Consider the following 24,667-nt stretch of genomic DNA (forward strand, 5'->3'; position numbering starts at 1 on the left):
ACCATTCTACTTTCTGTCTCTATGAATTTGACAACTCTAGGGACCTCATATAAATGGAACCATCCAGTATCTGTCCTTTTGTAACTGGCTCATTTCACTAATCATAATGTCCTCAAGGTTCATCTATGTTGTAGCATATGTCAGAATTTCCTTCCTTTTAAAGGCTGAAATACATTTTGTTTACCCATTCATCTGTCAATGGACACTTGGGTTGCTTCCACCTTTTGGCTATTGGGAATAATGCTGTTATGAACATGGGGGTACAAATATCTCTTCCAGACTCTGCTTTCAGTTCTTTTGGGTATATATATGCCCAGAAGTGGAACTGCTGTATCATATGGTAATTTTATTTTTGATTTTTTTAGTAACTGTCATATTGTTTTCCATAGCAACTGCACCATTTTACATTCTCATCAACGGTGCACATGGGTTCCAATTTCTCCACATCCTCGTCAACACTGTTTTTTAATAGTAGCCATACCAATGAGTGTGAGGTGGTATCTCATTTGTTTTGATTTGCATCTCCCTAATAATTAATTAGTGATGTTGAGCATTTTTTCATATATTTATTGGCCATTTACACATCTCCTTTGGAGAAATGTCAATTCAAGTCCTTTGCTCATTTTTCATTGAGTTGGGGTTTTTTGTTTTTGTTTTGTTTTTGTTTAGCAACCCTGACTTTTAAGACTTCCAGGTACTTCTACTTCTTTTTTCTAGAAAGAGACACCCCTCAAGGCACACACCTAGATGCTCCCATGCAAGCCACTGCACCCAGCCGTACCCTGTACAACTCATACTGCTTTGTGAGTGGCACCCCAAGGGGCGGTACACTGCTGACCCCTTATAGCTGACACATCCATAAGCGGTGGCTCTGCTTTCACAACTCAGGGGCTACGTTTCTGATTTATGTTTCCCTCAGCAGAGGCTCGCCACTGCCAGGCATGTACTGTGTGTACCACAAATGCTAACTTCTCTCTGCCTCTGTCTTATCTCTAAGGCTGGCCCTAACTCTTCCCCTTTTTCATCCATTCTTCCAAAGAAAATTCAAGTTTCTAGATTGAAACGGAACCTTTAACAAACACTTTTTTTGGCATTTCTCTATCACTAAACCTGCTAAATTATGGAGACATAGAGATAAGCACCAGTCCCTGTCCTTAGTAGAATTCCAAAGTACCACAAAATACAGAAAACTGCACAAAAGAAAAGAGAGGCTTGCTTTGGAATCAAATCCCAGCTCTGTTATTTACTATAAATTGAGTAACACCTCTAAACCTCAGTTTTCTTATCCATAAAATGTGAATACTATTTAATCACAAGGTGGTTATGACGATTAAGTGTAAGAAAGTTTATGAAGCCTAGTCCAATGTGCTTTAGTTTTCTTTCTTCCGTATAGGTATTTTCTTTCTCTTTGTCTGTCTGTCTCTCTCTCAAATTGATGGTCTAAGGCAGGGGTGGAAAGAGAAAAGAGGGTGATAAAAGATATATTTAGGAGGTTGTAATCTCCCTATAAAGTATTCACCTGTCGCTACCTATAAATTATTATAGTTACTAATTATGTACTTCTTACGGGTCAGGTACTAAGCTATGGACTGAAAATACCGAGATAAAATTCAGTTCAAGGACTAACTTACCTAGTTCTCAAAACTCACCACTCTTGCCCCTGAGCTGCCCACCCCTGCCCTGCCAAATGAAGGCACGGCTTCCTCATCTCTAAAACAGAAATGCTAGACAGCATACTCCTTTCTAACTGAAGCTCCAGCAAGAAGGGTAATAATCCAGGCAAAAGACATGCCAAAAACTTGACAAAAAAGCACAGTATACAGCTGATGGTGAAGGCCTTTTGGCATTTGGAAAATTAGTTTTAAGTTAGGCGCTTCCTGCCCGTAGGAAGCTTTTTTTACACCTCTTAGACCACTTAAGTCTATGTTAATGTCATTTTCCTCTCCAAAAAGGGATGTTACATAACTATAAACTGGATTAAGTTTTACAACCTAGGTAGGTCAGTCTTGCTCAACACCACCTCTAAAAGTCACATTACTAAGTTAGAAACCAGCATTATTTTCTCTATCTCAGTCCCAAAGTACTGCTTTGAGTTTCTGCTCTGCTCTAACAAAGAGAGCAACTGCTTTGCCCCCTATAAGCAGTACTCTCTCTTTCCCTGGATGATGTTAAATATCATTGGTAAATTATATAAGTAATTAAATGTTGAAAACATTATCATTTAAGGCAACAAAACAGAGGAACACAGTAGGAATCTTAACACCGCTTCAGCTTTTGCACAAATTCTCTCTGTCCTTCTAATGATGGTTATAAAGAGTCTTAAATGGCTCTTTATCTGCTGACTGTGACATCACCATTGGCAGCCGCTGCACTCTAATTGTTTTTGGGGAGAAGCACTGCACATCTCGGAGCTGCTATCACATGCATTCTCCACTCCCTCCCTATCATCCAAACACTGTATTTAGTGAACAATATACACAATGCATCAATTAGAGTCCTTTAAAATTGAGAGTCAAACAGAAAAACATTCCAATTATCTGGTTTTCCGTGTTTTATAACAACATAATTTTGGAACTATGATTTATTTGCTTCGTTATAAATAACGAGTTTTCAAATTATTCTCCCCTCCTCTAGCACTTACTTATATCATATTAATCTTTTTCCACAAGTATCTATATGTTTTCTGACTTCATGACTCATTTTGCCCTGAGGAGACCATGCTTCCATTTCTTGATTATGGCAACTACGTCAAAAAAGAAGCCACAATTACTAAATTCAAAAAAAAGATACCTATAATCTTCTGTTGATTCAAGTGTCACTGAAAGTAGACTTGTGCTCTGTTACAATTCACTCTGAAAAAGTCAAATTAAGACTGAGTGAAATGACAGGAAATTGTAGATCCAACGATGTAACACATACTGATGCAGGCTATATCCCATTTTGCAAGCCAAGTGAGAGGTTTTTGGTGATGATTTCCTCTTTTCTTCAGACCAATTTGTGGCTTTAGTAGTCTCTGAATTTGCACCACTCACTTAAATGCAAGATGGCCTGCACTGGAACTTAGACCATAAACTTTTCTTCCCTCTAAAGATGAGGACTTGTGGATGAGGCCACAAAACCCGTGTCATGACTTACCATAGTTCGCCAATTTCTATTCCATCATTCTAAGGCAGGAACTAAAATTAGAACCTGTTCCTGTTTTCTTTCCTAAAACTACCCTTCAGGGTGAGAATATTAATTATACTAGAAATTTCTGTTCTCTCTTTGAGATGATGCTTTAGCAGTAGGTTTTTCAACCATGAAACTACTGACACTTGGGGCTAGATGATTCTTTCTTGAGGCGCTACCCTGTGTATTATAGGGCATTTAGCTGTCCAATGACAAGGAACAATCCCCCTAGTATGAAACCAAAAAAGTCTCCTGGGAGGCAAAATTGTCCCAAAAAAGAACAACTGCTTTAGAGATATTCCACTGTCTGTCTGCTTCTATACAAGTCTAGAATGAGGACAGTGCAATCAGAGAATGAGAATGCATTCAAGATTCTTCCCATTGCCTCAAATTTTAAAGATTAGAAACCTTGAAGACCATGAGGCTGGGTCTGGAGTTACTAGAGCACCCAGCTGCTTAGGTTCGGACTAGCTGGCTGGCAGACAGGAGGCCCCTCCTCGCTGTGGCCATCCTGCTTCTCGAGAAATCAGATTAAGATTTTGAGAAGTATGAGTTTCCTAAAAGACAAGTATAAATATTCCCTTTTTTTCCCCATTACAGAGGCTGTCATGCCTACAGTCACTCATTTCACCCTGTATGAGAGACAATTTAATTAGATTAAGATATAAGTTATTAGGCTGTATTCAAAAATATAAACTGGTAGCTGCTCTAAAGGGGGAAAAAAAAAAGGGCATGAAGAAGAAAGGGCAAAAGAAAAACTTTTCTTCAAGGCTTCAAGTATCCCCTTGATAATGGTGGTATTCATGGATCAGAAAAGATATTCATTTCATGAGTGCAGCACAACAGCTTCTTGTTGCAATAACCATTACAATACAGCATTTATCTAAAGGCCTGTGAAGACTAGTATCAAAATCTAGTAACTACACAGGTGACTCACCTTACCTTTAATTTTTTTAAACTCCAAAAACAAATATTCTAACTCATCAAGTTTTATTTAGCATAGGTACCATTTACAGGTACCATTTACAGGTACCATTTCCATCTTCTGGCAAGAATGATGTTTTATTGGCCCCTAAATTATTTAAGAGACTCTCATAAACTTTCACTGAAGCTATTTACTTATGAGAGCTGAAATCAACCCAAACCATGGTAAGTGTTCAAAACGTTATAAAAGCAAATAAATTCATTTTACTCCAACACAAATAGATGTCAAAAAAGCACACTGCAAGTCAAAAAACAAACAGCGCTTTGCTCCAAAAACATCTTATCTTAATCTGTCAAAAATTACTACTACATTGCTCTCTGCTATACAATCTTCAGCATTGAAAATTATCATTGTTACTTCTCCTACTCTTGGTTGCATCTTACTTAGGGGTAGAAGAATGGTATAAAAATCACATATTACTGAAATTATCCTTGCAAATTCCTTTACTTGTAAATTCTTTGACATACACAAATGTATAGTTTATCCAAAAGATGGAGTGCATATATGGCTGAATTCATGTAAGTTAAATTTGTATATGATATGCCTACACTATAATAAAACAGTTTTAAGCAAGAATACATAAATGGCAGGGAGAGCTCCATTATGTATTATTCAATCCTTCATACTATAAAGTCATATCTTTTAGTATCATATAGATATGACTATAGAAAGTGATATATTTTTAGGCAATAATATTGTGTCCCAATCCTGAATCATTCTACCAATACCCAAATATCCCAATTCAATCAAGTAAAACGGCTATATCTTGTTCCTTACATCCATCATATTTTTTTTGTAATTGTGAATATAAATAAATGGTAGTCTATCTGATGCTTCTGTTCTCTCTACACATACTTGCAAATGCAAGCAAAAATCATGCTTAGGAGACAATTGCCTAGTCAGACACATATATATTTGCTGAGACGCCCTCCTGCTGCCAGTGAACTAGATGAGCATCGGTACCCTGAAAAGGAAATAGGAAGCAAAGTGTTTGTGTAAATATGCAACGAAGACAAACCTCTTCTGTTTCTGAAAAGCATGAAATCATAAATACGGATGAAAATACATCATCACAATAGACCTTAGGACAACAAGAGAATTCATGGTCATATCCAAAAACAATGTAGAACAATGAAAAGCCATTGAACCCCTAACACTGCCACCAAGCATAATCTGTGATGGGAGCAACTGGCACTTTCTCACAAACATCTGTTAGTGGCCAAAGCAGTTTCTTAGGGGATTCTCCATCCCAATCAACAGAAATCATAGTTGAAAATTTCCCCAAGGTATCCCCAACTAACTAAAATCCAGTGAATATAGGTACTTTTTAAGAGGACACACAGTAAATCAAAGTTCTTTTCATTGGGCTATGTGTCTACTGAACATCCAGTATGAAAACTGGAGCTTCAAATGCACAAGAAAAACGTGTTCTCTGAATCTAGTAAAATTAAAATCATACACATTTTGAAAGACATATTTAAATATGAGAACAGTTATTTTTGTGATCAAAAAAGTCATCCCATCCCAGGAAGGGGTGGAGTTACATACCTCCAAATACACTGGTTTTCATGTGGAGCCAGAAAGAGGAGCGTAAGATCACTCAGAACACAGCGAGGAGCAGAGGCAGAGAAACAGGCCGCAACAGGTGCTCAGAGCAAGAAGGGCCTGATTCGGGCACCAGAAGCCAGAGCTAAGGGACCAGGGGTACAGAGCCAGGTTACACAGGCACAAGACACAGCATTTCCAAACAAGTAAGAGAAGTGGGATCTGTGCAAACACAGTAGACAGCTACCCATCTACTGCCCATGGCCAGTCTCCTGCGAGCAGGTTGTGGGAGCAACCCACATCAGAGCAGCCATGAACAGTGCTCTGATAGAAAACTACCCAGAAGTTATGACCAGGGCTTCCCCGGTGGTGCAGTGGTTAGGAATCCGCCTGCCAATGCAGGGGACACGGGTTCGAGCCCTGGTCTGGGAAGGTCTCACATGCCGTGGAGCAACTAAGCCCATGCACCACAACTACTGAGCCCATGTGCTGCAACTACTGAGCCCGGGTGCCTAGAGCCTGTGCTCCGCAACAAGAGAAGCCACCGCAATGAGAAACCTGCGCACCACAAGGAAGAGCAGCCCCCGCTCACCCCAACTAGAGAAAAGCCCGCGCGCAGCAACGAAGACCCAACACAGACAAAAATAATAAATAAATAAAATAAATAAATTTATTAAAAAAAATAGAAGTTATGACCACTTGGTTTGCAAGTGAAACAAACCAGACCACTTTTGAATCTTTCAGATGTTTTATTGTTCTGGTAAATTAAACAAATTTGACTTTCCATTATTGTAATTATTGAGTACCTACAAAGTACTTTATGTACCTTATTTAATTAAGTCCTCACAAAAATCCTATAAGGCAGATATTATCAACCCATTTTAGAAATAAGGAAACTAAGATTCGGAAAAGTTACATAATTTTCCCAAATTCAAATAGCCAATAAGTGGCAGAGCTAACCTCTGAGCCAAAGTATTTCTGATTCTAAAGCCAGTGTTGTCAAACTGACAAGAATAAATTGCCTATCAACTCTAAATGCACATTTTCCCCATTTAAACACAGAATCCAAAAGGTTAAGCTACTAGCAGTATGTTGCCTTAAGGGTTCCAGCTGCATTTAACCATTTGTTCTGTATCACGCTTTCCAGGGGACTGGAAAGGATGTGAGATACCTTATAATACCAGGGCCCACAAGGTAAAGAGGGAAAGGGGGCCAGTACTATTGAGATGCATCACTATACAGTATGGAAGGACCTACACTCCTCTGGATCAAGATGTTGGCAGCAAGTACAAATAAAGAACTTGACAAACTACAGCAGTAGTTCTCAAAGTGTTGGTCTCACATTAGCAGCATCTGGGAACTTAGAAATGTAAGTTCTCAGGTCCCATCTCAGACCTACTAAATCAGAAACTCAGGATGGGGCAGTAATCTGTGTTTTAACAATCCAAGAGGCAATTTTGACTCCCCTGCTAAAGTCTGAGGACCAGTGAACTACAGAATACAGAATGGGACACAGTATTCTACAGTATTTCTTAAAACTGACATGTATCTAATGTCAATGAAGAATTATATGAACTTTAAGTAAAACTGACACGCTGAAGTAGACACATTAGGCCAAGTCAATTGTAAAATTCTTAGATGATCTCCAAAGAAGAAAAAGATTGGAATCCTTGAAACAGTGATAAAGCTGAAATCAGCATCTTACAGACAAATCTTTATTATCCACTTAAATAATATGGTTAATTTTAAAATCAATACCTCCAGTAAATCATATTTAGTATTTCTTACCGCAGGTGCTACCAAAAAAAAAAAAAAAAATGCAAGTGAAACAAACCAGACCGCTTTTGAATCTTTCAGATGTTTTACTATTCTGGTAAACTAAACAAATTTGACTTTCCCTTCTTGCAAAAGCTTAATGATATCTGGACAACTATCTCATATACATACAACCTATAAAAATTCCCAAAAGTGAAAAAATGACTGGTTCATGCTTGAAATTAGATAATTATACACTGTTAAAAGAGAACAGACATTTAAGATCATTTCATTCAACCCTATTATTTTATAAATTAGGAAAAAGAGGGCCAAAAGACTCATGTGGAGAGTTGGCTACTGACAGAACTAAAACGAGAGTCTGGGCCTTCCGACCTCCAGTCCAGAATGCTCTCAATCTACCACCCTGCCTCAGCCGTGATTTAACTTAATAAAAAAAGATCTAATGACATTTTAGCAATTTCCAAAAAGCCTCTAGAACATAAAACTTTAAAAGTATATATTATTCAGCTATCTCTCTTAAAGAATTGACAGAAATCATGACCTGATAAATTGAACAAAAGATAGATTCTTGTATCTGCATACCAGCTCCAGCCCCAAGAGACAGTATCTGTTTCTAACATAATTGAATTCTGTACTATGTAATGAAACGATGAATCAATTATTGAGTAATTTAAACAGACAATCGTATGAATTAGTACCTGTTTAGCCACACGTTGTTTTTATCACTTTGATTCAGTGAGGATAATTACAAGGATTCCATTCATCTCTCTGAAGACTTACAAAGCACCCACTATGTATCTCCACACACAGGGACACAGCAGTGAGGGAAGTGATCAAACAGCAAGGTGCCGGCTCTCCTGCGGATTACTGACCAACAAGAGGGACAGTGACGAGGACTGTGGAGACAATAAAAATCGTGTCATCGAGCAGGGTGATGGGGGAGGAGGAGACACTGGTAAAGACCTCTCTGAGGAGGTGACATTTCATCTGAGACCTTGAAAAGGCATCTGAAATGTCTGGAGGAAGAAGATTACAGGCAGAGGTGATTCCAAGTACAAAGGCCGAGGGAGGGAATGAGCTGGGATACTCAGAGGGCAGAGTAGCTGGGGCCAGGCTAATGAGGGGAAGAGGAAGAGGAGTAAGGCTGAGAGGCGGGCAGGAGCTTGCAGGCATAGAAGGGTGTTTGGATTTCATTCTAAGTGTAATGGGAAACCTCTGGAAGGTTTTTAATAGGAACACAACAGGATCTGATTACTTATGAATACAACAGAGTCATTACAAATTCTAAATACACCTTTGAGTTTATCACCCCCAGCAACTCTCATGGGACCACAGGAGTCAGAAGGCTTAATTTAAAATATTTCCATAACACAGTGTGAGCAGACATGCTAAGAAATGACTCGAAATCTATACCAGATCATCAAGCTACAGACATTAAAACAATACATTGACACACAGTTACTCCACAGGCTAAATTATTCTATCTCCTGGATACTTAGCTTGTGTACTTTCTAGAATAGCAGTCACAAAACAGTTTAAGGAGATTCCTGTTACAACTCTAATGCTACCTCCATTAAAAAAAAATCCTCCAAAGGACAAACTCAATTTGAACACATGCTTCTACACTTCTAAAAATATGTAATCTTGCTGCTTAGAAAGCTATGTCTCAAACCAAAACAAGGCCCTGATAGAATAGCCACAGTATACAATGTCAAAAAAAATTCAGAATAATCAACCAATGATACTCTCATCATTCTCTTCAACACATCTTTAACTGCTAGTTCAACAAAAGTTACTTCCTAATTAAACTGAAGACTATATTTACTCTTCCAGATTATTCTCTTTAAATTAGGGCCTCTACACATAAAGCTACAAAATTAAAAATATATATATAGCATCCAAAAATTATTGGCTGTCTAGTCTTCAATTCAATGATTTCCACCATTGGTGTTTTAATTCCCAAACGTTCTCTGATTATTCCCTCAAAAGAAGAGGTATGAAAGCCTCCTATATCACAATGGTCTGTTAGGAGCTAAGGAGAATATCAAAGGCAATATGTTAAAAAGAGTTCAGGCTAATAAAATAAATAATAACAACAGAATATGTTAAATATAATAACAGAAGTCATACTTGAGTCCCTTAAGCTGGGGATTATCCCTTTACACAGCAAACTGGCTAATTTGTTCTCTCCATGCCAATATATAACATGGAAATTCATCAGGAGACACTACCTAGACTCAGGCAATTTGGGGGAAATGGACAGTTACTGAGGGTTCTTCAGCAGGGAATAACATGAACAGACTGAGATTTAGAATAATAATCCATGGCATTCTAGAAACAGATTGAAGAAGGAAGACACCATACCCAGGATGTCAATGAGAAGAATACTTTAATGTGAAGGTCAAAGACAATGAAGGCTTGAACACAGACAAAAGAGTTTTAACAGAAAGAGCCCTTAACGCCAGGAGAAGGAAAAAAAAAAAAAAAGCCCTTTCTGAAGAAGAAATTTACAACACATGATGATATCCAATTATAAGGAGTCGAAAGCATAAGAACAAAAACTGGGGTGTCTCAGAGAAGAAGGAATTCTGCCTTAGGACAACATAGAAATCCTGTCTGAATTTCCAGCCGGTCCCATAGATTTTAGACTCAAGACTATGATATCAACTCCTGTCTGAGTTTGCAGCCAACAGGCTGCCCTGCAGACTGCACACACAAGCCTGCGACGTCAGCTCTCCCATGGGCTCCCAGCCTGCCAGTCTGCCCTGAACATCTTGGACCTGCCAGCCCCTACAATCACGTGAGCCGATTCCTTAAAATAAATCTTTTTATTTATCTATATCTCTATCCTCTTAGTTCTCTTTCTCTGGAGAACCCTGACTGATACAGCATATGAGTCCATTTATATAAAATTATAGAAAATGGAAACTAATCTATAGTGACTAACAGAATATCGGCGGTTCCCTAGGGCCAAGGGTAGAAGAAGGATGAATTGATTGCAAAGTGGCATGAGAAAACTTTTCAGGGTGATGGAAATACTTTGTATCTTGACTATGTTGGTGGTTTCACAGGTGTATATATGTCACAGTTGATCAAATTATATATTTTAATGGGTATAGTTTACCATACATAAGTCATACCTCAATAAATTATACCTAAATTTGGCAACTGGAGGTACATGCTGAAGTGGATTTAGCTTTAATCACATTAAGTTATGGTTCTTTTGGGATGTCACATGGTAATGCCAAGAAAGCGAATGAATATTCGTCTAGGCTTCCAAAGATAAATCTGAGCTGAATGCAGCTTTGGGAGTTTTATGCACAAAAACAAAACAAATAAACAAACAAAAAAAAAAACAGCCAGAGATAGACTGAATGAGAACAAGATAGCAAGAAAAGAATGGAACATGATGTCCCACGGATTATGCCACTGAGTCTTAGAGAGAGCAGTTTCAATATATTAATAGGGCTGAAAGCTGTGCTGAAGTCAGTTTTACAAAGGAAAGGAAAAAGTTTTAAAGTGACAATAGTGTTATGGTTATTTTTTGAAGAAGCCATTTATAACGGAGACAAAAAGAGGCTGGTAAATAGGAATGAGAACCAAGAACGTTTTTGGTTTTTTTTTTTTGAGGAGGGATTTTTGTTTGCTTGAATTTTGCTTTTGCTATTTATTTAATTTTACATATTATTTTGTTTGACTTGTACATAGAAAAAAAAAATGAATGCTTTTGTAGCCTGAGAGAATTAGCTCACAATGTAGGCAGACTGGTGATACAAAAGAGAAAGGCAAGGTTTCTAAAGGGGCGACCAAGAACACAGTTGGAATTGCTTCTTTAAATAATCATCTCAACTAGTTAAGACAACTTTCAAATTTACTACAATTTTAAGTGTGTGTGTGTGTGTGTTGAGTCTTTTAAAAGAAGGGGTAGGGATCCTCATGATATTAGCTCAATCAAGGGTAAGGGAAGAGACAATTTACTAAGCGACCTTTACGTCAAAAGCTTTCACATTTATCATCGCATGAAACATCACAACTTTGCAATTCATTTGTAGATGAAGAATGAGAGGCTCAGAGAAGTCAAGAGACTTTCCTCATGTCAAAAATCCTGTCAGCAGCAGAGTAAGGTTCAAAATGAAACTGATCTGACTCCAATCCCCTTGCGCCTCCCCATGCCATGCTACGTGCCCAACAGTGTGGAAGTATCCCAGGACAGCAAGACCAGTTTCATTCAGCTGCAGTGAGTAATATGTGGGAAGAGAGGAAAGACTGCCTAGGACCACAACTTACATGGCCTTGAATCTAGCCCAGCTAATCAGATTTTGTACAACAGGCAGAATGAACCAATGAATTAACACTTATGTCACAAGAAGTTTGTGTCATTTTTCTACCAAATTCACAGCAGCATCGAGAACAGCCTTTCATTTCTTTGAGCTTCCTCAGAGTTAAAATACTTTAAATTTTGACTAAGAACAAACAAACAGAATATCCTCCTCCCTCCCCACCCTGCCGAAAAATATTTAATAGTCCTTCCCCCAAATCTGGCACCTTGTGGTGACACAAAGAAGTACAAATAAGGAGGACACACAAATAAACTAACAACAAGAAAACATTACACGTACCCAAAGTTCTTACCAACACCAGTCTCAAATTTACTACTTTACCACAGAGAGGCAAAAAAGGCAAATTAAATCAAGGTCGATAGGAAGTGCCAAAAAAGTAATCTGATGCACAAAGCCCCAAAGTACATTACAGGTCTTGAAGGCCTTTGACAATGTCCCACCTTTTACCTAACTCCGATAGATAATTGAACTGCTAACACAAACGTCCCATTGTATTTCTTAAAGTTTTGCAACTAGGACCTATGAAATATCAAAAAAGAATTTTTTTTTAAATTAAAAGGTGGGGTGAGCCATCTTAGAGTAGATCCAATTCAGCAGTACCACAGAAGCTAATGCTGAAAGGATATTCTCTAAACCCTAACAGTCTAGGATTTCCAGTGTGACCAAATCATCCAGACCTTCCTTGCTCATGCTGTTTCTGGCATCCAGCTCTAAAACATCACATACTGCTTACCATCTCAACTGGCCCTTATTATACCAACAGAGTCCACTGTGCCCAATTTTAGTTTCTGAGTTTCTTTTTCAAGCAGTTCTATTTGTATTCCATGACTTATTCTTTCTTAGGGGTCTTCCAAAGAACAAACAGAAAAACTGATTATTTTTAAAAACAGAATAAAATTCATTCTATCTTGCAATTACCAGATGGGTCCAATAGACTATCTTATAAATCTAAGATACAATATGGAATCTTAGTGACTTATTTTTCCTGTGTCTTGAAACACTTTGCTATTTGCAAGGTGTTTCATGCTTACAAATCACCCTGAGATTATTCTATATTTTACTAATCAATTATTCCCAACTTGGACTTCCCTGATGGCGCAGTGGTTAAGAATCTGCCTGCCAATGCAGGGGACACGGGTTCGAGCCCTGGTCCGGGAAGATCTCATGTGCCGCAGAGCAACTAAGCCCGTGTGCCACAACTACTGAGCCCGAGTGCCACAATTACTGAAGCCCACGTGCCCAGAGCCCGTGCTCCACAAGAAGCCACTGCAATGAGGAGCCCGCACACCACTCGCCGCAACTAGAGAAAGCCCGCGTGCAGCAACGAAGACCCGCTATGCAGCCAAAAAATAAAATAATTTTTTTTAGAGTAAAAGATTATTTTTAAAAAATTATTCCTGTGTTTAAAAAAAAAAAAACTAAGAAAACAGAAGAATTGTGGAATCACCTAGAGAAGGATGATATAATAATGAAAGAAAATTATTACTACTGTATCATCCTTCAGTTTTCTTACTGCATTGTCCAAAGCATTGCATCATTTTTCAAGAAAGTCTCAGACTAAAGACACTAACTTTGTCATCTGCTTTTAGCTTTCACTGAACACAACTGACAACTCAGAATTTTTCATTTTTTGCCCATAATGGCAAAGAGAAAAAAAACTGATAAAAGAGGTCATGTCACAATTAGACAAATCAGGAGATAATGCAAAGAGACAGACGACAACACTCTAGATTCTAATGATGATGATAAATTAATCATAAGCAAACTCTCAGACTGAGTCTTCAAATGAAGATAGCGTAGATGAATTTTTCTCAAATACAAGAACTGATGCATGAACAATATATTTCTAAGTACAACAGGAGAGTATAGTGTTCTCATCCAATAAGTCATTCAACAGGAAGGACTACATCATGCAGTATTTTACAAGAACTTGGACCATACCATTTTGGTAAAAGGGCCTGTGACTGTATTTATTCATCTATTACAATGCTTATATGTCAAAATTTACTTCATATGGTTCGTTAGTAGACTGCAAGTTGACAGGTTAGAGACAGAGTACTGAAAGGAAATACGTGATACGTATTTGGAAATGAAAATATTCATTAGATTGACCATGCTAATTAGCATTTACAAACCTAGGAATAAAAATGTTTTGCAATTATGGGGCAAAGATGATGGCCGACTTTTTCTCAACAGAACTACGAGTTGTCCACGATTTCAAAAAATTCCTCAAGCATGGCCTTTGACGATGCAAGTGCAAGAAGAACAAGAAGTAATGATGCGCCACTAGAGATATATTTGAAATATGGAATCCCTGTTTACAAGATGAATATTTCTGGATTCACGCATAACAGATGGCCAGCAGTTAGTTGTATTCAGAGAATGTTACCCACTTTGGATGTACACACCTTAAAAACCTAGAAAACACGGAACAAGAATTTGGGTTTGCTATGCTTAAATTCTTTTTTTTTTTTTTTTTAATTATTATTTATTTATTTTTGGCTGTGTTGGGTCTTCGCTTCTGTACGAGGGCTCTCTCCAGGTGCAGCAAGTGGGGGCCACTCTTCATCGCGGTGCGCGGGCCTCTCACTATCGCGGCCTCTCCCGCTGCAGAGCACAGGCTCCAGACGCGCAGGCTCAGTAGTTGTGGCTCACGGGCCTAGTTGCTCCGCGGCATGTGGGATCTTCCCAGACCAGGGCTCGAACCCGTGTCCCCTGCATTGACAGGCGGATTCTCAACCACTGCGCCACCAGGGAAGCCCTATGCTTAAATTCTTATTTAAAAGTCCTAATAAAGCTGTTTTTCACTATCCTTTTATTGTTCTGTAAATTACTTGTAAAATGGCTTAAAAAGACAAATTTTTAAGGAGCCATTTAACCCAGACAGTAAATGGTAATGGACTATTTTTCCTGATGTATAGACGATAAAGCAGCTTTGAGTCAGCTCTGTGAAAGTTTAAAAGATGTCTTTTGGAAGGACAGAATATATACTTTTGAATCCTAGCAACAATAAACTAGAGTTTGTTGAAAATTATGGTTGCTTATCTTCCCTCCCCATAGCAATCAACGCTAATTACTCATTTCAAAATCAGAAATCATTTTTATCAACTGGTCAATAATTTTTATGATAGGCTTCAAAACTCTGTAAAACAGCCTGGAAACCAGGGATTATATGAAATCTTCAAGACCCTTCCTATCTCCAGACTTCTGATTCCACAATACTGAAAATTTTAGTCAAGATTTACATCCAACAGCCTATTAAAATTCAAATGTATTTCTAATCTACAACTTCAAATCACACTGACTATGTTGTTTCTTTAAACTAAATAATCATCTCTGAAACTCTGTATATAGAATGCTAAGTGAATGCGCAATTCTTTTTTAAAATTTTATTTATTTTTTTAACATCCTTATTGGAGTATAATTGCTTTACAATGTTGTGTTAGTTTCTGTTGTATAACAAAGTGAATTGGCTATACATATACACATATCCCCATATCTCCTCCCTCTTGCAACTCCCTCCCATCCTCCCTATCCCACCCCTCTAGGTGGTCACAAAGCACCAAGCTGATCTCCCTGTGCTATGTGGCTGCTTCCCACTAGCTATCTGTTTTACATTTGGTAGTGTATATATGTCCATGCCACTCTCTCACTTCGTCCCAGCTTACCCTTCCCCCTCCCCGTGTCCTCAAGTCCATTCTCTATGTCTGCGTCTTTATTCCTGTCCTGCCCCTAGGTTCTTCAGAACCATTTTTTTTTTTAGATTCCATATATATGTGTTAGCATATGGTATTTGTTTTTCTCTTTCTGACTTACTTCACTCTGTGTAACAGTCTCTAGGTCCATCCACCTCACTACAAATAACTCAATCTCGTTTCTTTTTATGGCTCAGTAATATTCCATTGTATATATGTGTCACATCTTCTTTATCCGTTCATCTGTCGATGGACACTTAGGTTGCTTCCATGTCCTGGCTATTGTAAATAGAGCTGAATGCTCAATTCTTAATGATTTTCTAGACAGAGTTTTTTCCCTCAATCTTTATCATTATTATTATTGGCAATCATTTTATACCTGATAAATTAAACTTTCAAAAGTTTATCTCCTATTCAGCAGTGCTGATCAATGAGTGTAGCAGACATCACTAATAGACTGCCATCCCCACGAACACCACCCTCCTAGAGAATACAGCTTATAAACCATTGTCTTGATGTCTATAAAGTAACTTAACTGTAGTTCTGGTACTTAAAGGCTTGCTAAGATATAAATTGTTTGTTTTATCATAATAGAACCAGCTTCTGAGATTTTAAAACCTCATATTTGCTTCTACAGTATTTTTTTATCTGCTTTTTCATTATTAGGTAATCATATAATTTTTCATCCCCACCCACATACTTGCTTGATACTAGCACTGTCAATGCCTATAGCAGCCTCTTTCCCAACTGCATATTTCTAGTATACCTACGTAACCAAGCTTAGCAGAATTATATTTAAAGATAATGAAACCTTACTGGCATTAACTTGGGATATTCAAAGAATTTTTTCTGCCTATTTTCCTGTTTTTGCCTATATTCCAGCTGCATGAGTGAGGTTGTGACAGAGTATTCTGTTGTTGTTGTTTTTCCTGTTTACAGAGTAATATAATTTTTAAACTCATATTCCAGAGTGTTATAAAATATAGCCCCCTCCGGCCCCAGCAATGATATCATTGTTGAGTTGTTTTCAATAGAGGCTCAAAAAGGCTGTACTTCCTGCCTTACAGGTCAGGTCTGGTTCCGTTTTTGGATCTTCTCCATTGTATTCAATCTCTGGTTCTCAAGGCGCCTACTCACTGACTTGGGGCTTGAGGAATGGGAGAGAATATTGTCTTTGTAATATTTTTTCGTTTTTGTTTTTCTTTAATCATACCAGCTGAAATTTTGCATATAAGCTGTGGCTTCTCAAACTTTTAACCTTAGGCTTCTCTGGGTAGTTTCCTTCTAAAATAGACATTAAATAAATTTACAAAACAGGGCTTCTTGGCAACACCCTTTTTCCCAGATACAGAAGTACTAGCGGTGCTCATCCCTCTCCTAGGAGCCCTAAGACACCTGGAGCCTCACTCACATCCAACCCTCTTTTCTACATGCTATGCAGTTAATTAGTGACAGACAAATATTGCATCTCAGCATCTTTTATTCCAAACCACTTCTTGGATAAAGGGGCCAGATTTAAAGGGCCACTTCTTGAGCTGATTAGTTTTTTTGCTATTGTGCTCTATCAGACCAGATTTGGGGTGGGGGGTATAATTTCTCTGACATAAAAGCATACACTCTACCTTCTCACATGCTACCACCAAACACATGCTACCACCAGATTCAAACAGCTGTTACCTACTTACCTAGTCAGAAATGAAATTAAATACAAATATTTTCAGAGAACTCAGTCACCCCTATGTTCTAAAACTCTGCGGCAGCAGCAACTCTCGGGAGTCATTACTGAGGATGTCATGCCTATGCCACAGGTGAGCCGTGCTCCAAACCATTAAATCACTTCATTTAAAACTCTCAAAAACTGAATTGGGTTCTGCCATGTATGGGCTGTCTCTTTCACGTATAGAGGAAAGGATCAAATCCAACAGAAAACTGCAAATGATTTTCTTTCTAGTCTTATATAGCAACAAATATTCGCTCAAATTCTAGGACTTTCTCAAGTGGGAGCCGTGTGGTTTTGCTCCCATAATCCAATGCAAGCACATTCCCCCCTGTGAGACAGAGGGCCAAATAACACTGTGGTACTTTTGAAAAGCTGAGGCAAACTCTGCTTTAGTGCCTCCCTTTGAAATTATTTATTTTAATTTTAACTTTCTCCATTCCTGTTTGAAAATTATTTTTTTTAATCTGATATTGCCTCATTTCAATATTCTGTGATATCATAATACTACAATTTAAGAGCCTGATATCTAAGTTATACTCGAAGTGAGATCTTTTTTATTTGCTATTTCCACTCACCTCCCCCTCCAGCACCACCACCATCACTTCCAGTAATTCAGGGATGTGGCAGGGGTGGCTGCAGGAGCTAGGATTTTATCTGCGGATGGCAGTTAATTATGAAAGTAACAGGTCCTAGCTTGTTTCTACTTTCCAGTCCCAAGAATATTCATAAATCTATACATTTGTAGACAGTTTAGTTTTCAAAAACAGCTGTCTTTTACCCTCATAAAACAACCTTCAGAGTTAGCGATTAGTGATGACTTAGAACGGAGGCTTTGGTGTTGAGGTGAAACAGATTCAGTACTTACCACTCCTGTCCTACACCGCCCCTCCAGCAAACTGTACAGTACAGCTCAACAGCCACAGGCCGTCCTGCAGAGGCCTGCCCTGGAAAATGGAGAGCATGACTGGGCAGGGCAGAATGCAGGCTTCTCTGCAGGAAATAAGCTGAACTAGAAAGGCCCCGTTCCTTTTTCCAAACACCAGAAAGATAAGTCACTTCTCCTGCCTTAGGGAAGAGTAAGTGAAGGCTCCTAGCGAGGCCAGGAGTATTACCCTAATGAACGTCCATCCCACACCAGCAATCACAGAACCAGAAGAAAAGAGGTTCTAATACAACAAGCAGGACCAAAGGGACCACGCCCTTAAATCCAGCATGATGTTCCCAAGTTCCTCCACACTGTTCTCTCTGAGTGAAACACTTTTCCTCTCCCCCCCATCCAAAACCTGTTCGTTGTGCATTATTAATACTATCTTCAGTCCTCTTATTTTGCAGAAATCTTTGTAAGTCACTTAACCATTTTGAGAGCATTTGCTTATTGAAAACTAAGTGATACACTCTATAAATCCACTTACACAGGCACATAATCTGTAATAGATTGCAATATGCTGAAAAGCAGCAAACAATGGAGGGCTGTTAACTCACCTGCATTCTTCCCTTGGGATATTTCAAGACACATGCCCCAATGACTTATAGATCCAATGACGGTACCAATGTCAAGGCACACATCAAATATTAGTAAAGCTTAATATAAGCATAAACACAAGTTTTAACATTTACTTCCCATATCCAAATGTAACTATTTGCATTCTCCCTATAATGCAAGCACCCCTCTTCAGAGACCACCACTTCCAGCAATAGGGAGTGACATCACAACTGAGCTTTAAGAAAGATAACTCTGGTAGCAATGTGGAGAGGGAAAGTTGAAAGACCTGAGACCCAAAACAGGATGGTGGCAATGAACATGACAAGGTTACGCATGTAATGACAGAGGTGCAATCAACAGGATTTGGAAAAAGGTTAGATTTTGGGGTGGTCTGGAGAAAGTAAGTGAAGGAGAAGACGGAACTTTGGATGATTTCAAGGTAACAATCCTGAATGACTCAGAGAATGTAATAGCATTAACCAAAAAGAAAAATGCACAAACAGCACAGGACACTTAGATGGAGAGATCCTTGAGAAATATTTATATTTAAAAGACAAGTGCTGGGTCATTCCCTACATATTTCTCTGGATCTTTGTTTAAATCAAAAATAGCAGAGTTCAAATTTTCATATAGAGTCTACTTGGAAAAGACACATTCTTACAGTAGAAAATCCTCAAACAGGAACCCTCTAACTTTTTGAATGGAGAAGCTATTATTTATTTCCCAAGATTCTTGAGATCTAAAAGGTGAGAGGGGGGCTTCCCTGGTGGCGCAGTGGTTAAGAATCCGCCTGCCAATGCAGGGGACACGGGTTTGAGCCCTGGTCCGGGAAGATCCCACATGCCACGGAGCAACTAAGCCCGTGCGCCACAACTACTGAGCCCATGTGCCACAACTACTGAGCCTGTGCTCTAGAACCCATGCTCTGCAACAAGAGAAGCCATCACAATGAGAAGCCCACGCACTGCAATGAAGAGAAGCCCCCGCTCTCCGCAACTAGAGAAAGCCCATGCACAGCAACGAAGACCCAATGCAGCCAAAAATAAATAAATAAATCTTTTAAAATGTATATTGGTTAATTAATTAATTAATTAATTAATTAATTAAAAGGTGAGAGGGTGCTGACTTTTTAAATCTTTGCAAAAAGCCAGGGAGGTTATCATTGCTCGACTAACTCCACATCAGATCCCAACAAAACTGAGTTCCTTGCAGGCAGGGACTGTATTTTACTCATATTTTTATTGCAGCACAGTGCTGAAACTGGATGGGGATTCTTCAGCTTAAAAAAAAAAAAAGCAATGTATGTGTTTGTGAGCACTAATAATGATTATTATAAATCAGGGGTCAGCAAACTTTTCTTTAAAAGACCAAATAGTAAATATTTCAGGTTGTAGGAGCCATATGGTTGCTGTCACACTGCCATCGTAGCACAAAAGCAGCCATAGACAACAGAAACATATTAGTGTGGCTGAGTTCTAATAAAACATTATTTGTAAAAACAGGTGCCCAGATTTGATCCATGGGCCATTATTTGCTGAGCCCTGCTATAAGTAGTGACATACCTTTGCTGATTAAAAGGAAAATTTCATCTCAGTACTTTTTGTATTTGATTTTAGATATTCACACAATGAAGGAGCATCCAGGAAAAGGACCAAGTCACAGCATTATATCTCTTGCAGTAGCAGTGACACTGATAGTAATTCTGGCAATTTCCACACTTTCCTTCTGCATATACAAGCACAATAGTGGTATCTTCAGGAGATTCGCACAGTTTGGAAATCCTTACTATCCTGCAACCAACTTTAGTACAGTACATTTAGAAGAAAATATCCTCACTTCTGATGTTGAGGAGAATGACCAATAATAATGTAGTGAGAGGATGCCATGGCCATGAGAATGAGTAAAGAAGAGTACTTTCCTTTACAGACCAGATGCTGCTCTAACGTGAATCGTGTCACCATTTAAATTATTCTTAAAATGATTACTGGTTTCGAATTGCAACCAAATCAGATAGGTGTTCATTTATTCATTTTCTAGAACTGTGATCTATTCTTTAAAAGGGGAAATTTTACAATGGTTATTCTTCAGAAAACAAGAACTATTAAAAGAAACTCCCAAATGAAAACTCTCAAATAAAAATTTAAAAAAAAAGGACAAATGGAACAGAAACTAATGAAGGAGCTGAAAACGGTCAATATGACACTGGAAAAGAACAAGGACAGTAAAGTGTCTTAGCAGTCAAGGGAAGGGAAAAGCATTTTCAAAGGATGAGATGATCTTCTGTGTCAAATACTGTCAATAATTAAAGGAGACAAGGGACAGACACAGTGGGTGTGGCAAATAACTAATAATAAGGAAGGCTGGCATCAACTGAGTGTATGCCAGCCACATTGTCCTAAGAGTTTCACAAGTATTAACTCATTTAATCCTCCTAAGAACCCAATAAGGTAAGTAGTATTACCATCCCCGTTGAGAAGATTACTTCCATAATAAGGTAAAGGCAGAGCCCAGATTGGATGGGGTTGAGAACAAATGAGAGTTGAGAAAGAAGAGTTTAAAAAAGGTTTGCTAGTAAAAGAACAGAGGGAGAGAAAATAGAACGGTAGCTGGAGGTGAAAGGGGTTTTGTTTTGGGTTTTGTTTGTTTTGTTTTAAGATGAAGGCTATTTGAAACTTTAAGTGTTTATCAGCTGAAGTGACAGAATCTAGGTCTGCCCAGTAGGAAAAGTATCCGAGGCCACTGGGAAAAGTCACATTTAGAGGGCAGGAGCATGCTATCAAGAGTCCAGGGAGCAGGTAGGGAAGGACACACAGGAGAGACAGGCACAGGGCTACCAAAAACAGTGTCACAGTGCCATGGACGGCTGACTCTGCAAACAGAGACACCAAAGAGAAGGGACTAAGAAGGAGTAAGATCTGAGAGGGGATGGGACAGAAGCGGCAGTTGTGTAGCAGTCTCCATCTTCCTTCTGCCCCAGCCCCTGGGTGGGGTGGGTAGCACTGGTTCAGTATAGTCTGCATGAGGCTGAATGAGGCGTGCCCATGGTTTCCTGCAGGCGAGATGCGTGTACCCAACCAGAGAGCAGAGGCAGAGGCTGAGGACGGTAGCTGTTCAGAGCCCCACTTGTAACCTACATGGAAATCACTCATCATCTTCCTCCTCTCCTTGCTGGCACCCTGCTTCCTCCTGAATTCCAAAAGAGGTCAGACAACATGGCTACAGGCCATTACACTATAATTATTTCAGAAGCAGTCAGAGTCACAGAGAGAAAAGATGCCCAAAGAGCAGTGGAGGAGGGTGGCAGACAAGCTACTTCAGCTCCTTCAGCGCAGCAGTTTGGCTACAGGGGCCAGCGTGTCCCTAAGTAGCTGGGAGCTCATGCGTACTCCAAAGCCAGAACCAATTGTTAGAGAACAAAAAAGAGGTAACTTAGTCACACAGGGAAAATATCTGGATGGAAATTCTAGTTGGGTGGGTAAGTTTTGTGGATTTAGCTGCAAGGTGGTATTAAAGGGTGTTAAAAAGTAACAACCGTGTTTTAGATTACCTAATTTTACAATTAATATTTCCAGAATAAAAAAACTAAGAACGCTTTCCCACAGACACCTCTACCAAAACCATTACGGCAAAGTTAGAATAAGAGTCAATATCTTAAAACAAATTACAGATATGCAATATAGACATTTCCTTTGAACAACTTACATCCTACTTGGATCATTCATAAAACCCAGTCATAAAATTAAAGAACTGTTCTAATGTCTAAAATTTAATTTCAAAGCATAAATCTACATGAAAATCATGTAACATCAAGAGAACGGAAATGATTTCTAGAAAAACACTGGGTTTTTTTCCAGTTAGGGAGGAGTTACAGGAAGAATATAAACTGAACGGAGAAGACGTGAGTCACAGGTCAGGCTCAGCCGATCATTATGTACTTGCGGTACCCTAAACAATCAAGCCCCTCTCTTTATGTTCCCATCTCTTCAACTGTCAATGAATAAGCTGGACCAGATTCAAAGTACATCAGAACCACAGCTTTACAAACACAGATAATTAATTTTCTAGAACAAATACAGGCTTCTATTTAGCTGGACAGGAACACTCTCACAGCACCTATAATTTATTAAGCAATATTAATTGTTATTAAAGATAATAAATGCTATCACTTAAGTCATCGCATACTAAGCAAAAACTATTCGATCTTTATTAGGTCTTAGATCATCTGATGATAAATGAAAATAGAACCTAGTATTTTCTAAATCTTTAAAAAATGCTTATTCAATCTTTATTAGGCCTTAGATCATCTGATTACAAATGAAAATAGAACCTAGTATTTTCTAAATCTTTAAAAAATGCTTATAGAATCATAAACTCAGTATCTCTATTTCAGATTTGCAGAATGCCTGTATTTTTTTCATTATATTTTTGATACTCTCATATTTTCAAAAAACCATATTCTTTTAGCACCTTGCTTAGGAAATTGTACTATTTAATAATCACCATACTTCTGAGAATATTAAAAGAGATGGTGTATTATTTTTATTTTATTTATTTTTATTTTTATTTTTTGGGGGGCCACTCCATGCGGCTTGTGGGATCTTAGTTCCCTGACCAAGGATGAAACCCGGGCCCCCTGCAGTGGGACCGTGGAATTTTAACCACTGGACTGCCAGGGAATTCCACTGGTGTACTGCTTTTAAATTTTAACTTAAGATTTATTCATCTCTGGGAATTCCCTGGCGGTCCAGGGGTTAGGACTCGGCACTTTCACTGCCAGGGCCCAGGTTCCAACCCTGGTCAGGGAACTAAGATCCCTCAAGCCATGTGGCAAGGCCAAAAAAAAAAGGATTTATTCATCTCCAAAGAATCTGCACATATGTCCTCGTTAAAAACACCAGAGGGGGGCTTCCCTGGTGGTGCAGTGGTTGAGAATCTGCCTGCCAATGCAGGGGACACGGGTTCGAGCCCTGGTCTGGGAAGATCCCACATGCCGCGGAGCAACTGGGCCCGTGAGCCACAACTACTGAGCCTGCGCGTCTGGAGCCTGTGCTCCGCAACAAGAGAGGCCGCGATGGTGAGAGGCCCGCGCACCGTGATGAAGAGTGGTCCCCACTTGCCGCAACTAGAGAAAGCCCTCGCACAGAAACGAAGACTCAACACAGTCATAAATAAATAAATAAAAGAACCTGAATTTCTAAAAAAAAAAAAAAAATACGGTAGCTCTATCTTTAAAAAAAAAAAAAAAAAAAAAAAAAAAACACCAGAGGGACACCCATTTCAAGGGTATCACTGTGCAAATTCCAGTAAGTTTTGTGAAGCAGGCCACTAATAATAACAAACAAAAATAATACAAAACATAGCTTTCAGGAGAGTGGAAGTGGAGGAAGAAAAGCGGAGGAGGGCAACAGGAGGAGCGGCACACAGCACCACAGCCACTCCACGAGGCAGTAGCTGCAGCCGTGCACCTACGAGGAGTCTGGTGTGTGACAGAAGACTTGTCCAAAGACGCCCAGCTCAGAAAAAGGTTAAGCTAGGTTTCAAAACCAAGTATACCTGCCTCCCCAATCATACATTTTCCCAACAGTTCACATGCCATAGTAAGCACAGAATCAGCAGCAGTAAAGGCAGAAAATCTAATGCCATAAAGATGGGGAAGTACCTGTAGCAAGAATTCTTCTAGAGCAGGACTGCAAGTTGCAAATGCCTATGGGGGGCCAGGCAAGTAACAGAAAATGAAGGGAACTCAGTGGAACTGGGTAAAAGGAGACGGTGTGTATCATCCTAAGAAGGCAGCTATGCTTCACTTCACACAGAACCGTGGGCCTGATGTTGCCAGACTTTCTGCTTCTTTTCGAGAGAGATACTGGAAATAAACTCATTTTTTAAAAATATTGACAACCAACTTTTAAAAATTAAACATGTCCTGCTCAAACAATATAAATCCGCGGACCACTA

General features: G+C 38.9%; 1 protein-coding gene across 1 annotated transcript in view; it reads right to left on the reverse strand.

Moving 5' to 3' along the window:
- Positions 1-24,667, reverse strand: part of PHLPP1 (PH domain and leucine rich repeat protein phosphatase 1) — a 214,813-nt gene that overhangs the window by 149,126 nt on the left and 41,020 nt on the right. The gene's annotated exons all lie outside the window — the stretch shown is intronic.

Source organism: Balaenoptera physalus, assembly GCF_965194825.1.
Source record: "Balaenoptera physalus genome assembly, chromosome: 12".
NCBI classification, from domain to species: Eukaryota; Metazoa; Chordata; class Mammalia; order Artiodactyla; family Balaenopteridae; genus Balaenoptera; species Balaenoptera physalus.